This window comes from Tamandua tetradactyla, chromosome 7 (assembly GCF_023851605.1).
Source record: "Tamandua tetradactyla isolate mTamTet1 chromosome 7, mTamTet1.pri, whole genome shotgun sequence".
Lineage (NCBI taxonomy): Eukaryota > Metazoa > Chordata > Mammalia > Pilosa > Myrmecophagidae > Tamandua > Tamandua tetradactyla.
Window position 1 is genome coordinate 70,954,587 of NC_135333.1, and position 14,177 is coordinate 70,968,763.

Here is a 14,177-nt window from a genome sequence, read left to right on the forward strand (position 1 = left end):
TAGGATTGTGAATCACACAGTTTTATTGAATCACAAATTTTTAATGATTGTGAATATTCTGTCTAAACTTATTTAAAAAATTAGTTTAACAGTGTAGTTTAAATAATCCACAAGCATAGGAAGGTATGCTTACCTAGATGTATAACTGAAATGAATCACAAAGCTTTGGGGATAAAGAAAAATGTGTTGGCTATTATGTTGACAACATCTTGATGAAGTAGAAAGTAAAATGGACCTATAGGTTAACTCTTCAGCCACTAAAAAAACAAATTCCAGGGAGTTAGAATAGTTTCTCCCCAAGAAAGGTCAAATAAGTTTGTTAGTAAGATTGCTTCTTGTTGAAATAGTAATATATTTAGCTTTTAATTTTTTATAATGAGAATATTAAATGTTCTCCAAGTAAAATTCAGTGTGTTTTTGTCAACTGAGATCACCAAGTAACGTTATGGATTTTGGCAGTCTAGCCAATTTATAAGATTTTATTGTCTTCATGTTAGTTGATTTTTCTGTTTTTATTTCTCTTTTTTAATTTTATTTATAGAGATTGTGTTGTGTGTGATTTTAGTGATTGTATGTGTGTGTTTGTTTTTTCACCCTTCCCAGGTCCTTTTGAAGTAACCAGTGATACTTTCTGCTTACCTCATTAACAGAAGGGATGAAGATAGATTTGACTATGTTTTTTCAAGTGGAGAATAAAAGTACAGAATAAAGGAGCAGCAGTAGCTCTAATCTGTTTGACTTGATAATGTTTTCTAAAATAAATAACACTATGAGCTGAAATAGAAATTGCCTGCAGTGTGACTTGTTTCTGTTTTTTTTTTTTTTTTTAAATATGGAACGCTTCACGAATTTGTGTGTCATCCTTGTGCAGGGGCCATGCTAATCTTCTCTGTATCATTCCAATTTTAGTATATGTGCTGCCGAAGCGAGCACATGACTTGTTTTTTTAGCAGTTGTTTCTGCCCACCCCATTCTGCATGAGTTCACTTAACTCCCGATATCTACATTTGAAGTCTAGTTCTACGTGTGTCATTCATTCCTTTCATTCTATTCTATTCTTTACCTTATACAAGGTGAAACTCATCAACTTTTGGTACTATGAGTGGTTCTCAGGAAACAAAGTCCATGAGTTCATGACAGGCTGATCATCTTTATAACATTATTTGAACTTCCGTTCCCTTTGGCACATAGGCAAACACTCAAATATGTATTAGATGGATTTTCCCATGTCCCTTTCATCATATTTTTCTGCCCATGCTGAATAAATGTAGATATATATATATATATTTATCTCTGAAGAAATGCAAACTTTTCTCTTTCGCCCTGGCAGGGCTTAGGCACATTTGTCACAGCTTTGTCCACTAAATTTTACTTATGTGGTGAGAGACCATGTCTACTTTAGTGTATCTGAATTGTGGAGTGTTTGGTCTGTGTGTGTGTTTATATTGAGGTCACCCTAGTAACTTTTCTTTTTAACTTATTTTGAAATAATTTCACACTTATAGGACAGTTACAGAAATAAAGAAAAATTAAAAAAAACATACAGAGAACCCCAGCATACCTCCATACCTTCAGTTGCCCAGATGTCCACCAATTTTAACATTTTACCACCTTTGCCATATCTATGTATCTGTAGTCTGTTCATCTGTCTGTCTACCCACTGAATATTTGGGAGCAGGCAGTCCTTGTATTTTAAGAAAAAAAATGGGTTTTATAGTCAGGTACTGATTCAAATTCTAATTCCATAATTTGCTGGCTGGAAACATTTGGGCAAGTCACCCTCCTTCAAGCCATAGCGTATTTTTAAAAAGTAAAAATTGTACTTACATTGCTAGCTTAATGTGTAAAGATTAGCTATTCTGTAATACCTATATAATGCTTAGTACATAATTGATATTTAATAAATATTAACTGTCCTTTAACTGTATAAATTTTGGTTATTTATCCTGTTCAAGAGCAATGGAATCTTTTTACATCCTGGATTTGGACTATGTTTTCTTAAACTCTTTTCACAAGAACTTGTATTTGGAAAAGTGTGTGTAGTTGTGGCATTTCTCCGAATCTAGACAGATTGTTCTTTGTCTTCACTCTTCCTTGGTTAACTGAGTTATTTTTAGACTTTTATGCCCTATATGATCATCAAAAATACATTCTTACTTGATCTTAAAGTGGGAGAACTAAGCAGGTGAGCAGTATGTATACTACATGGCATAAGGAATAACTTAGGAGAGTATAACTTTTCAAAGTTTATTGCATTATCTTGTTTTCCCAAAAATGATTTGCGGTCTCAGATTTACAAAGTTGTATTAAGTCAGAGAAAATTGGAGTGGAGACAAAATAGAGAAAAAAGGTGAAACAAAAAAATCACTAAAATGCTGACTTTCAGGTCCTGTACATTTGCCTAAAGGTGGAGCAGAGTTGGTAAAGAGTAAAATAAAGACAATCAGAAGATTTACAGTGTTTTTAAGGGCTTCTGAAACGTTATCTGGAGGCTGCACAGCCAGCTATAGTTCTCACAGTAGGTCCTTTGGAGGCCGATATGAGTAGCCACCACAAGTGCTCATGGCAAACAAATAGTTCTTATGAAGAGAATAACCTGAAAACTAAGATCCACTGACACTCATCCTCTCTCCCTTACCTTGATTCTCAAAGGAAGTCCTTTTCCTGCATATCCTTCCAGAGATTTTATATGCATTTGTAAGTATAAACCAGTGGGATTGTGATACATAAAGAGTTCCATTGCTTGTTTCACAATAGTTCTGGAATATCTTGCCATATGAGCAAGTATACTGCTACCTCGATTCTTCTAAACCTACTGGAATTTTTATTCCTTCATTTGTTTCTGCCATAATTTATTTCCTTGGTTCAGTTCCATGAAATATTTCAGTGTTTTTCCAATAAATTTATCCTCTTTGCTTAAATGTGTTGGTTACATGCAGCCAAAAGAAGTCTAACTCTTTGAAGAAATGAAACAGAACCAGAAGATAAACTTCATTGGACAGAGATATTTAAAAAAAATAAATTGAAAATTCATGGAAAATATTGAGATTGCTGGAAAAGAAACCCTTTGAGGGAAAAAAATCTATACTAATGGTAAAATAAAAGCAGCAGCTTGGAAGGCTACAGAAGCTCAGAAGCATTGTGTACATCCAGCATGTACCTTGAAATTGGGTCATTAGCCAATTATCAAGTCGTGGAAGGGCGGAAGGAAAGAAGTGTTGAAGAATAATGACTTCCATAAACCAGTAGAAGTCAGGGATTAACCTGAGTGGCACTAGATCAAATGGAGAATAATTGAACCATAAGAGAAATGTGTAGATTTAAGTCTTGCTGGGTCTAATTAACATCTAGGGACTACAAAAGAACAGTAAAAAACAGTTTAGTCATTTATACCAGTTCAGTGAAATTCACTGAGTATTTGAACACACAGGAAATAAATTAAAAATCCATTTTTGATGTAATTAGACCATGAGATCATAAAAGTAGAAAAAGTCTGTCAACCAATCCGTGTATTTCAAAACAATTTTTATATTCCTCAACTTTATTTCACCATCCCACTCCATCTCGAAGTCTATAGGAAAACCCAATTAACAGTGAAAACATATAGGCCAAGATTAGCCAAACATTTAATGTATATTTGTAGGGAACAGGTTTTTAAGCATTTTATAAATTTTATGTGTAAACAGATGAATTGGCATAATTCTAGGCCACTTTATGTATAACATCTCTGGCTCAATTATAATTACATGGTGCTCCTAGTCTGCGTTGACCAGACCTGACTCTGGATAAGAGAAATCTTTTCTTCCCAGTGAAAATCTATGCAAGGATTTTGCAAAGAAGTCACCCAATAAGACTAATCAAGTATTATTTACATATTAGTTTTTTTCCTTTTAAAAACCTTTTAATTTTTATTCTAGTAATAAAACCATCCTAAAATTTCCTATTTTAATCACATTCACCTATACAGTTCAGTGCTGTTGATTATACTCATAAGAATGTGCAACCATCACCACCATCCATTTCCAAACCTTTACCATCAGCCTGAGTAGAAATTCTATACATGTTAAGCATCAACTCCCCATTCTCTAACTCCAGTCCATCTCTTGGTAACCTATAGTCTAGTTTCTAACTTTACAATAAGTTTGTTTATTAATAAATTTACTTATTAATAACTATAATAAATTTGCTTATTATAATTAGTTCATAACAGTGAAATCACAATATTTGTCTTGTCTATGGCTTATTTCACTTAATGCTCTCAAGGTTCATCAATGCATCAGGACTTCATTCCTTTTTACAACTGAATGATACTCCATATGTATATACCATATATTGCTTATTTATTCATTGGTTGATGGACACTTGGGTTGTTTCTATCTTTTGGCAACTGTGAATGCTGCTGTTATGAAGGTTGGTGTGCGAATATCTGAGTGCCTGCGTTCAGTTCTTCTGGGTATATATACCTGGTAGCAGGATTGCCAGATCATATGGTAATTCTACATTTAGTTTTCTGAGGAACCATCCAGCTGCCCTCCCCAGCTCCTGCACCATTTTAAATTCCCACTAGCACTGAATGAGAATTCCTATTTCTCCACATTCTCTCCAACACTTGTAGTTTTCTGTTTGTTTGTTTAATACTTGCCATTATAGTAAGCGAAATGAGGGAAGCCTTTAGGAGGCAGGGCAAGAAGCTATTCACCAACCAGTAGGAAAGTATTTCAGCATATTAACAACTAGAATTCTATTACAGGACACAGGGGTCAATCATTGTGGTAGTTAGGTTCAGATGTCAACTGAGCCAGGTAAAGATGCCTAGTTTTGTTGCTGTGGACATGAGCCAAATGGCATGTGAAGCTCATCTGTTGGCTGATTCCATCTGCGGTCGGCTAGGAGGCGTGTCTGCTACAATGAATAATGTTTGATTTAATTGGCTGGAAGCTTAAATGAGAGTGCTCAATGTAGCACAGCTCAAGCAGCTCAGCATACCTCATCTCAGTAATCATAGCTCAGCCCAGGCCTTTGGAGATGCAGAAAGGAATCACCTCGGGAAAGTTGTTAGAACCCTTTCCTGGAGAGAAGGTCAGCAGAGATAGCCCTGTGCCTTCCCATGTAAGAAAGAACCTCAGTTGAAATTTAGCTGCTTTTCCTCTGAAGAATTGCACGTTTTTAGCCAAATAAATCCCCTTTTATTAAAAGCCAACCCGTCTCTGGTGTGTTGCATTCTGGCAGTTTTGGCAGAGTAAAACAATCATCTAATATGTCCTCCTGGATTTACAGATGAGAAAATTGAGGCTCAGTAATAGTTGGGCCAAGATCATTCTCTACCAGGAGTGGCCTCTTCTCTGCATTCTCTTGGGCCAATGCACATTAGTTTAGGGTTTTTAAAAAATTTTTTATTGAGAAACCTTCCACACATAAATTCCATACATGGTGTACAATCCAATCAGTGGCTCACAATATCATCACATAGTTGTGTATTCATCACCATGATCAGTTTTAGAACATTTGCATCACTCCAGAAAAAGAAATAAAAACTCATACATACCATACACTTTACTGCTCAGCACATTAGTTTTTAATAATCATAGTCTGATCATTTGACTATCATCAGTATAGTGAGCCAAGTGTAGCTTTCCATTTAGACCTGAGTCTAAATTTTAGTTTTGCCTCATGATAGTTCTGTGACTGCAGGCAAGCTCACCTCTCTTTTCACCAGTTTTTTAAATCTGTAAGAGATTATCAATAAGTTTTTCTTTTATTTAAGATGGTTAAATCATCTTACCATTACTTGGAATATCATTGATGCTTAAATAAATGGTTTTCCTAGAATTTCTCCCCTGTGCACTGAGGGAGTGTGAAAGAACTGTAAGTAGCAACTTCTGTCCTCTATCATTAGACTAATTTTGCTAGGATATGGGGAGAAGACAAGATACTGTGAACAATTAACCAAATACAAATTTGCAAAATGGGGTAAAATTAGGTGCAAACCTGATGATACAGAAAGCATAAGAATTCGTGGGGGGTGGGGGTTAGTATGCCTTAAGAGTACAGGAAAGCCTAAAAGGACACAGGACTTGAATTAGACCTCCAAAATGTTGATTACAGCCCAACATCATGTTTTACAGTTTAATGTGCTTTCACATATATATGTATTATATATAGATATGTAGTATATATATGTATGTATTATTGGTAGAGAAGTTGTAGGCTTACAGAAAAATCATGCATAGAATACAGATTTCCCATATACCACCCTATGAACACATCTCATTAGTGTGGCACATTTGCTCATGAAGGAACATTTTTATCATTTACTAGCATTTATTTTTAAGCAACTTTCACGAGAACCCTACATTATGTGAGATAGGTATTTACAAATTATGGGAGAGCCTGAGAGGAATTATGTGTCTTGCTGAAATTACAGAGCTTCATAGAGCTGTAAACAGAATCTATATATCTTTATTTCTGGAGGGAAAAGGGCATTTTAGTGAAAAAGCCATTATGCTCAGAAAAACAGGTGCTTAGGAAAATGATAAAGTGATTCATTTATCTGGAAAAGGATGAGCAAACAAACAAACAAACAAAAAAACGTTGAATAGGTCTCCCATATGTCAGGAATTATTGTAGACACTGAGGATAGAGTGGTGAACTTGTCAGGGAGACACCTTGCCTTTGTGGAGTTCCTATACTTATGAGGCAATGGACAATTTACAATATAAACAAATAATATAATTTCAAATAGTGATATCTGGTACACAGACGAAAAGCAAAGAGATTAATGAAGGCTGCTATTTTAGATAGGATGGGAAGGGAAAGTTGTGAAAAGATCTGAATAATGTAATAGAGAAAATCACAAAGATCTTGGGGGAGAGTATTATAGTGAGAGGAAACAATAAGTAAAAGTTCTTGGAGTGAGTACAAGCTTGAGGTGTTTGAGGAATGGCTTATAAGATGGGATCAGGGTGAATAAGAAGCAGAGAAAGCAGAACACTTTTTTTTTTAAATTTCAAAATACGGTTTTATTAATGCACTTTAGGAGATGTGCCATTCATATGCAACCTTATTCTGGAAGAAATACTGCTAATTATAAATAATCCACAGGAAAATTTTCATTAGACAAACTGTGTGTGTGGCAGGGGAGGGTGGGTTGTTTCATTTATGTCACACTGCAAATACTAACTCATATCTTCAGTTTACAAACAACAGAGTGACAATTTTTTCTTCTAAAGTTGTGTTTAAGGCAGATTTTCTTAGCATTATGTTTGTTACTAACATAGTGCAGTGTTGTTTTAGCAAATTTCGCTGCTTTAGTTTCCCTGTGACAATAACACAGGTGGCAACAAAATCTCTTTTCTAGTCCCTTCACCTGACCACCATTTTAAAAACACATATTCTTCATATATATATATATATATATATATAACTGTATCAAAGACACATTTTAACAGACTTCATTGCTTATTAAAGCTTCAGTTTATAGTCATTCATATGAAAGATTTCTAATATGGAATGTTCATTTAGAAAGAATTCCACACTGAGATTCTAGTACCTAATGTCAGAAATACAGAAGTCCTTCTTCAGTGCAATGTGACATTTTACCACTGTTCATTCATATTTTTCTTTCCTAATTTTAGTTTTGGATCATCATTTTTTGTATTTTCCACTTATTTCCTTCAGTATATTCTCAGGTAGGGCAGGTTGACATCTGTATAAATAGCCATATGTGCGAAGATGATAAATGAGTTACTCTAACTCATACATAGAGGGTCAACAGAATGAAAAGAAATTACAAAATCAGAACAGCATCTGGGACCTTCTACAGGAGGAAAATAGTTATAATTCCAGTACAAAAAGGTTTTAGGTAGATAACCTTTGATTAAATGGTGTTCTAGTATAAAGGGATGAAAAGTTTCTTTTCCAGTGGTGTCTATAGAAACTTCTGCTCTGACATTTATAATTTCCATGCCTCTCCCCACTGCTAAGTCTTCGATGGTGGTACTATTATGTGTACATTTGTCCATTTCAACATCAACAAATCTTTTCAAGGCTTCCTTGCTCAATACATATCCCACTCCTCCACTCATGTAACCTTGCTTTTCATAGGGCTTAAGTCTCCCAAAGTTAATGTTTTTTTTTTTTTCAGGGTTGTATTTTGAAAGACGCCATCTCAAGTTCTAGTATGACATATGTATCACCATCTGCTTTCATAAACCAATCAGCACCTTCTAAATAATGGTCATAAACACACTGAAAAGCTTTAATTGTTATCCAATATAGTTGGTCTTCTGCTTTCTTTGGTGTTTAATCCCACAGTAGGGAAGTCTTTATTTCCTTTGGACACATAAACAAAACTTTATTACAATGTTGGGCCCCTGTAGCTTTGACATATTTGGCCTTTTTCTCTAAATTTTGAGGTTCTGTCATAACCCAGCAAAGAATTTTAACCTTCTGATAGAGTTTTTCAGCGATGTCTGTGTCCTCTTCTTTTTGTTGCCTGGCATATCTGCATTGACGTTCATTTGTCCTTCCAGATGATTCTATCCATTACTATGAATGTCTAGCTTGAGGATCATTATGAAGAATATTAAGCTGGATATCACTTTGTTCTTCCAACAAAATACTAAATAGCTGAGAACATTAAACAAACAAAAATCTGATTGCTGATCCTCAGTGGAAGATTGAAAAACTCAGTCAAGATTTAGAGGCCATTACCCAAAACTGTTTTTCTGATATCAGTGCCGGCTCCCTCTCGCTCCTCCTGGGGGGCAGAGAGGGGAGATGACACGTGGCTGGCGACCATCCTTTCTGTTGGTCGTGGCAGAAGAGGAAATGTTTTGGGGAGAGTTCCCTTTTGAGAATGAGGAGAGAGCCGCAGAAACACAACAGAAGGACGGGAGGACCACAGAGCCCACCAGCCAGTGATCTTTGGAGATGAAGAAGGAAAATGCCTCCCAGGGAGCTTCATGAAGCAATAGACCCGGAGAAAAAGCTAGCAGATGCCACCATGTTCACCAGGTGCGCTTCCAGCTGAGAGAGAAATGCTGAACGTCATTGGCCTTCTTGAACCACAAGGTATCTTTTCTTGGATGCCTTAGATTGGACATTTTTATAGACTTGTTTTAATTGGGACAATTTCACAACCTTAGAACTGTAAATTAGCAGTTTATTAAATTCCCCTTTTAAAAAGCCACTCCATTTCTGGTATACAGCATTCTGGCAGCTAGCAAACTAGCAGTCTTTAGGGGGAAGTAGGCAAATGGTAGAGATAAGAAAATGAGGTTCCATAGCTTCAGTCCTGATTTTTCATTTTCACCTCTGGGTGGTCCAGCTGTACTTAGTTTGTTTGCAGTCTATTTGCAAGATTGCCAGTTACATCCTCTCAAAACCCATTCCTCACCCTTTCCTTAGTCAAGTAGATTTTTTTCCCTTATAACTATCCTGATTAAAACAGAGACAAGTCCAGAGGCACATGAAAAGAGGCTTAACATCATTAGCTATTAGGGAAATGCAAATCAATACTCTTTCACACTCACTAAGATGGCTATTATTTTTTTAAAAGGAAAATAAATGTTAGTGAGAATGTAGAAAAAATTGGAACCCATGTATTGCTGGTGGGAATGTAAAATTGTGCAGCTGCTGTGTAAAACAGTTTGGCAGTTCCTCAAAAATCTGAAGTATAGAATTACCATATGACCCAGGAATGCCATTTCTATGTAAATACCAAAAGAATTGAAAACAGGAACTCAGATACTTGCATAATAGTGTTCATAGCAGCATTATTCACACTGCCCAAAAGGTGGAAGCAACACAAGCATCCAACTGAAGAATGGATAAACAAAATGTGGTCTATACAAACAATGGAATATTATTCAGCCATAAAGGAATGAAGTTATGTTGCTAGACCATGGGTAGAACCTTGAAACATCATGTTGAGTGAAATAAGCCTGATGCAAAAGGACAAATGTTTCATGATTCCACTTAAAAGAAATGTCTAGAATAAGTAAATTCACAAAGACAGAAGTTAGATTAGAGTTTGCTAGGAGTCAGGGGGAGGGGCATGGGGAGTTATTGTTAAATGGGTTATTTTTATTTGGGGTGATGAAAAAGTTTTGGTAATGGATGGTGGTGATGGTAGCCCAATATTGTAAATGTAATTAATGCCACTGAATTGAACACTTAAAAATAGTTTAAATAGCAAATTATATACATACATATATATATATGTAGAGAGAGAGAGAGATTGAGAGAGAGAGAGTAATGACATTTTGCAGAAAGAATTGATCTGGCTAAATGATAGCTGACATATAGAGGATAGAAGAATGAAATGAGTCAAACTTTGAAACTATCAGAGGATGATGTGATATGCAAGTAGGCTCTGTTGATGTGAATTTTAGTATAAAATTCGGTAAAATAAGGTACAGAGACTTTAAAACTAGTTTTTTTCTTAACACATAAAATACAATTTACAGAAAAACAGAAGCATGATTAAAAGCAAAATGAAAGTAAAAGAACATTTAGAAATTTAGATTTGCCATTTGTATGTTCTGAAGTAATTGTTAACCATATGTAGTTACTGCTCATAGAAGAAAAGACTATAGCGTGAAGAACGAGGTGCCTATTCTATAGTTAAGGGAGCATGGTGTTCAAGAAAGAACATAAGAGAAAATGCAGTGTCACTGAAGCAATAGCAACAAAATTGAATTCTCACTCACATTTTAGGTCATGCTAGTAGTCTGTTAAATGTTAATTGCTGGATTGAGAAAACCTTCTCAACTGAAAGGGGGAAGAGAGAAATGAGACAAAATAACGTGTCTCAATGGTTGAGAGATTCCAAACAGAGTGGAGAGGTTATCTTGAAGGTTATTCTTATGAATTAAATAGATATCACCTTGTTAGTCAAGATATAATGGAGAGGCTGGAGGGAACTGCCTGGAAATGTAGAGCTGTGTTCCAGTAGCCATATTTCTTGAAATGATTGTATAATAATATAGCTTTCGCAGTGTGGCTGTGTGATTGTGAAAACCTTGTGTCTGATGCTTCTTTTATCTACCTAATGGACAGATGAGTAAAACATATGGATTAAAAATAAATAAATAATAGGGGGAACAAATGTTAAAAATAAATTTAGTAGATTGAAATGCTAGTGATCAATGAAAGGGAGGGATAAGGGATATGGTATGTATGATTTTTTTTCTGTTTTCTTTTTATTTCTTTTTCTGAATAGATGCAAATATTCTAAGAAATGATCAAGATGATGAATATACAACTATGTGACAAAAAAGAATGCTCATATTGTATGTTGATTGGTTTTATTAATAAAATTTAAAAAAAGAAAAAGAGCAAAAAATTGTTAATGGCTAAGATTTCCTTTCATTTAAAGGAAAAAAACCTCACATTTCTGACTGCATCCGCTGTGCTCCTTTACCTCTCCCATTATCAGTTCAAATTCTCCATAATTGGATCCACACTCAGGACCTGCCACAGATGACAGCTGCCTGTAATTGTATTTTGCTTCTCTAACAAACAATTTTTATCAATAGAAGGGGAAACTTGGTCAAAAATTTACAGTTAATGTGGATTCTATTAATCAAGATTCATCCAGTTGCAAATGACAGGCATCCAATTCAAAGTAGTTTAAGCAAAAAGAAAAAAAAAGTTGAGGGAAGTTTACTTATTAGTTCTTTGGATCTGGATTTCCAAGATTGCAAGGGCTTTAGCATGGTTAGATCCAGAGACTCAATTAACGTTGCTAGGAATTTATTTCTCTTTCCATGTCTTATGTCTGCTTGGCTTTATGTTTGGCTGTGATTCAATTATACATCTTTCCATTTCTTAGGTCCGCTTGTTACTGCTTTGCTTCATTCTTCAGATAAGCTCTTTATGTGTGGTAGGCAAAATAATCACGGACCACTCCAAACCTACATCATTTAAGCTTAGTAGCTCCAGCTATCTTCTCTAAATTGCTCTGGCCAAAAACTTAGGAGTCACATGGAAAAGGAATGAAATGTGACATATAGCATACAAAAACTTTTTTTTATGGTATAGAAGAGATAATGAATGGAATGAAAGTGGCTAGATAACATTAATATAGAGATTCAATGTTCTCTCATTTTACTGAATAGCCCTTTCTTAATTCTTAGTCAGTGCTCTTAGAGTAGGAATTTTTTTCTTTTTTGCATGGGCAGGCACAAGAATCAAACCTGAGTCTCCCGCAAGGCAGGTAAGAACTCTGCCACTGAGCCACCATGGTCTGCCAGAATTTTGAATTTTTTAGTCTGTTTTATGATGATTTGGTAAGTCAACTGGAATAGCAGTGGGTATTCAGGAAGTGAGAAGAATCAACTATTTTCCATTAAATATTGTTGTAGGTGGAATTCTAAGACGGCCTCCAAGATTCCTATTCCCTGGCTTACATGCCCTGTATAATCTCTCCTCCTTAGATGGAGCCTCCAAATATAATGTGATATTTCTGTGATTAGGTTATGTTATATGACTAATGTGAAGGAATTAATTCAGACATAATAAAGCCCCCTAATCAATTATCCTGGGTTGGCCTTACCCAATCAGGTGAATCCTTTGAAAGAAGAGCTGGAGATCAGGGATTGTTGAAGTCAGAAAGATTCAGAGTAGCACAAACATTTCTAATGGTCTTGAAGAGGCAAAGTGCCATTTTGTGGAGCAGCAGGGAACAGGGAACAGCAAGTGGAGTCTAGGAATCAAGGACTTCAGTCTTACAACTGCAAGGAACTAAATTCTGCCAACAACCAGTAAACTTGGAAAAAAAATTGCAAGGATCATATAAGATTCCAGCCCTGGCCAATACTTTGATTTCAGCCTGTTGAGACCCTGAGGAGAGGACCTGTGCCCAGATTTCTAACTCATGAAAGCTATGAGATAATAATTTGTGTTGTTATAAGCACTAAATTTGTAGTAATTTATTATACTTCAGTAGAAAACTAATACAAATATCTTTATAGTAAGGGAAAACAGACTTTATCTGTGGCAAGATTAAGACTTTAAACAGACTTTATTTGGGCTGCCTTGTCTGATGTGGGAGAGCATGCACTGGAGGTAGCTTATAGGTTCACAGGCATACGGGTCTAGAATACTTGATAATTTAGAGGAGGTAACATTGTGTAGTGAAAGAGCACAGAGTTGGGAAACGGAATTCTGGTGCTGGCTCAGGCACTAACTAATTGGGTAACCTTGTATAAATCAGTTAATCTTTTTGGGCTTCAGCTCCCTGGTCAACAAAGGGAAGGAATTATACGACATTAATTTCTGGTGTCCCCTCTAGCTGCAGCCTTCTATATTAAGTGTGTCGTTTATATGTAGGAGATAGACCTGGAAGGGAGCATAAGCATTCCAAAGTAGGGATATATAAATATTCAAGAACCAAAATGGATTGTTTGCTCACAAAAACCAAGTCAGAAAAGAATTGCAGAGAAAAAGGAGTTTGTGAGAGAAGTTAAGGAGATACAGAGGAGATAGTCAGAGAGAGTCTGGAAATCAAGGAAGAAGAGAATTTTCTGAATGCAGCTGGAAGTGAATGGTGAGAAACTAAATTTGTCAATTTATGGCCATTTAAAAGATCACTGGCCATAAATGTTCTATACCTTTTATAATTTTCTGGCTTAAATGAGAACACCAAGTTCTGTACCTCCCTGGAAGCAAGAACATGTTTTAGTGTACCTGTGGGTACCACATGCTGCTCTGTCTTCTGTACTGAGAGACCTCAGCCCACTAAGAGCCCTCAGGTCCAAAATGAGATGACTCTGTGCACAGGCCTCCACCCCTAGTCAACGCCAGGAGAATGGGTACTGGCAGCTAGCACAGAGTAGAAGAATGGAGGAATTGCTAGATAGTCTTCCTAGTAAGACATTGTTAAAAGATAAGATCTGACACTGTGAAAGAAGGATACATCGGGGATATATGATTTTCAGCTAAATTTTCTTCTATTTCAAAGATAGAATGGAGACTGTACAGCAAACAGTGAACCTTAATGTAAACCATGGACTACAGTTAATAATACAATTATAATAACATTCTTTCATCTATTGCAACAAATGTATCACACTGATACTAAGTGATATAATAGGGGGGCTCTATGGGAATTCTGTATTTTCTGCATGATTTTTCTGTAAACCTACAACTTTCCAATTAAAAAAAGATAGAAC

The 14,177-nt window shown here is 35.7% G+C and overlaps 1 non-coding gene and 1 pseudogene across 1 annotated transcript; both read right to left on the reverse strand.

Annotated features, from left to right (window-relative positions):
* Positions 1-826: 826 nt before the first annotated feature.
* On the reverse strand, positions 827-933 carry LOC143642911 (U6 spliceosomal RNA). Its single transcript, XR_013155970.1, has one exon. It is a non-coding gene; the product is annotated as a U6 spliceosomal RNA (small nuclear RNA).
* Positions 934-7,644: 6,711 nt separating this feature from the next.
* LOC143690492 (glycoprotein-N-acetylgalactosamine 3-beta-galactosyltransferase 1 pseudogene) lies at positions 7,645-8,709 on the reverse strand (annotated as a pseudogene).
* Between the last annotated feature and the right edge of the window lie 5,468 nt (positions 8,710-14,177).